This window comes from Heteronotia binoei, chromosome 19 (assembly GCF_032191835.1).
Source record: "Heteronotia binoei isolate CCM8104 ecotype False Entrance Well chromosome 19, APGP_CSIRO_Hbin_v1, whole genome shotgun sequence".
NCBI classification, from domain to species: Eukaryota; Metazoa; Chordata; class Lepidosauria; order Squamata; family Gekkonidae; genus Heteronotia; species Heteronotia binoei.
Genome location: NC_083241.1, coordinates 22,688,723 through 22,692,045, shown reverse-complemented (window position 1 = coordinate 22,692,045; position 3,323 = coordinate 22,688,723).

Here is a 3,323-nt window from a genome sequence, read left to right as displayed (position 1 = left end):
AGGGCTTTTTTTTTTTAGCAGGAACGCACAGGAACCAGGAGGTGGGGCCTAATATGCAAATGATGCCCTGTGTGAAACAACGGTGACATGCAAGTGAGTTCCTGCTGGGCCTTTTCTTTTAAAAAGGCCCTGGCTTTACTTAATACCTGGAACATCTATGAGAATGTGTTTGCTGCCAACAAAACAAAGTTATTTATTTTTTAAAAATCCATACATTGATTTTGACTAAAGGTTAGGGAACCCTTTTCTCAGAAAGTCTTAGCTGTGGTAAACAGTCTGAATTTAGATGTTAACAGTGCTAAAAATGTAAATAATAGCCACTAGTGCAAGGAAAAGGAAAAATCATATCACCAAAGGCAGGGATGGCCAAACTGTGGCTCAGGAGCGACATACGGCTCTTTCACAGATACTGTGTGTCTCTTGAAGCTCTCACCACTCTGTCATCTTGAAGAAGGCATTTCTCTCTTTAAATCACTTAATCAAGCCAAGCCAGCTGGTGACTTGGAGAATGCATTTGAAGTTAAAGTTGCTTTCTTTCCACCTCTCCCTCCCCATCTATTTTCCTTCCTTCTCTCAAATATCTGATGCTTATTTTATATGGCTCTTATATTAAGCAAGTTTGGCCACCCCTGACCAAAGGAAGCCCATCTGCTATGGAAGCTGGGTTGGCTGGCTCAGCCTGAGCTACCTCACTGGGTAGAGGAGAAGGAGAAGGAGGAGAAGAAGAAATTGGATTTCTGTCCCGCCCTCCACTCTGAATCTTTGGTTTATCTTTTTTGGTCATTGTTTGACCTTAACCTGTGAGCCGCCCTGAGCCTGCCTTCGGCGGGGAGGGCGAAATATAGATAAAATAAAATAAATAAATCTCAGTGTCTCAGAGTGGCTCACAGTCTCCTTATCTCCTTATTTTTCCTCCCCCACAACAACCCCCCTGTAGGGTAGGTGGGGTTGAGAGCTCTCACAGAACCTGCCCTTTCAAGGACAATTGTGATAGCTATGGCTGACCCAAGGCCATTCCAGCAGCTGCAAGTGGAGGCGTGGGGAATCAAACTTGGCTCTCCCAGGTGTCTGCGCACTCAACCACTACACCAAACTGGCTCTCTGCACCAAACTGAGGATAAAAGGAAGGTAGGGGGAGTGCTGTTGTGAGCCACTTTGGGTCTCCACTGGGGAGAAGAGCATGGTGTAAAAATAAACATCTACATTTGTTTACTGGGGAGTCAGTCCCACCATGTTCAATGGAGTAGCCCCAACTTCAAGCCGCCCTGAGCCTGCTATTTGGATATAAGCCAAATAAATAAATAAATAACTGCTCAGCTGGATTGCCCTATCGATTGAGATATTTTTGAAGACATCTCCCACTTTTTATTTAAGCACATTTGCTTTTTCTTTTGATTCTGCTTCTTTGAGGGATATGGTTTTCCAAACAGCTGCTCTAAAGATATTTCTCTTACACTGCAATCCTGAGCATACTTACTCAGGAGTGAATTCTGCTTTCAGTCGGTTTTCAAATAGCGGTGTATAGGACGGCAATGTTTGAGATAATTATGGGAGTGATGTGATCTTATGACAGTGTCCACTGAGTGCAGTGGGACTTAATCCTAAAGACTCCAAGCCTTGCTTTAGAAGTGCCCTGCTTGATCAGACCAGTAGACCTTCTAATCCAGCATTCTGCCCAACACTGTAGCCAAACAAAGTAGGAGTCAATTGCACCTTTAAGACCAACAAAGTTTTATTCAGAACATAAACTTTTGTGTGCTCCAAGCATACTTCATCAGACAAGGAATCACGTACAGTGAGTAGGGCTACATATAGCTGGTAGGCAGTGGTTTAGAATGCAAAATGGTACAAATTTAAGATCCAATGACAGAATAGTAAAATTAAAATTGAGCAAACCTTTGCTCTGGGTAGCATGAGCATGCAAAAGCAATAAAACAGTAATATGTCAAAATGTAAGAATGTCTGTCAATCACTCTATTATATAAGATGGCATTACTTTCTCGGAAGTTTTTCCCATCTAACTAATTTACCTTTTAACATAGAAAATACATTAAAATATAGTGGAAGATAGGTTTAGTATATGTAATGAGATAAACAGCCGATATCCCTATCTGAGTATGTCAGTACAGCTAAAAGAGAAATACATTGGATAGTGATGTTCTTGTCCACCTAATTTACTATTTAACATGTAAACATCATTCTAGTTTGCCATTAGAAAAAAAGAATACGATAAAATATAGTGAAAATGGGTTATGTATATGTAATGAGATAAACAGCCGATATACCTATTTTGAGTATGTCAATTTCAAAAGTTATTGTGATACACTATTCTAAAAGAGAAATACATTGGAATATTGTGGATATGGATGCCCCCTGGTGCAGGGTGGTAAAGCTGCAGTACTGCAGTTCTTAGCTCTGCTCATAACCTGAGTTCGATCCCAGCAGAAGCTGGGTTCAGGTAGCCAGCTCCAGGTCAACTCAGCCTTCCATCCTTCCAAGGTGGGTAAAATGAGTACTCAGTTTGCTGGGAGGAAAGTGTAGATGACTGGGGAAGGCAATGGCAAATCACCCCATAAAAAAAAACTCTGCCGTGAAGTGAAAGCAATGTCACCCCAGAGTCGGGAACGACTGCTGCTTGCACAGGGGACTACCTTTACCTTTTTATAACTATACTCCGTAGCCAAACAGTTGACCTGAAGGGCCAACAAACTGGGCACCGGTATTCAGAGGAAGGTTCCATTTTGCCATAATCACAAGTAGCCATTGGTGGGTCTGTCGTCTATGAAGTTGTCCAAGTCCTTCTAGGACACTCTACGCCTGTGACCTTCTACTGGTAGGGAATCTGACAATTTAAATTCCTTGTGGAAGTACAAGGTATAATAATAGGTATCAGATAGAAACCTGTTACACAGAGTACTTGTAATTAACTCCCTAATAATCAATTACAAAAAATATTAATTCGTGCAGGGGGGCGGGGCTTGTAATTGATTTACTGGCCAGGATTCACGTTTCCATTGCATGCAAAAGTTGACGCGCACTTAAAGGGCTCCTCCAACTTCGCTTCTTTTGGAAGCTCTCCACTTCCGGGGAGGGGGGAGAAAAAGTATTAGGCTTCCGCCCCTGGAAGCCTAGCCTGCCAATCAGAAGGGAAGGCCTCGCGTGACGTCGAGGAAGGGCCACAACAATCCCTCTCCCCGTCGCTTTCCCTTTCCCCGCACGGGATACAAAGTTTTCCGGGCGTTCCAGGTTGGAATGTTGGGGAACCCAAGGCTGCTTTGAAGTCCCCGGTTCCCTTTGATCTCGGCCACTCCCCAGCCCGGGGG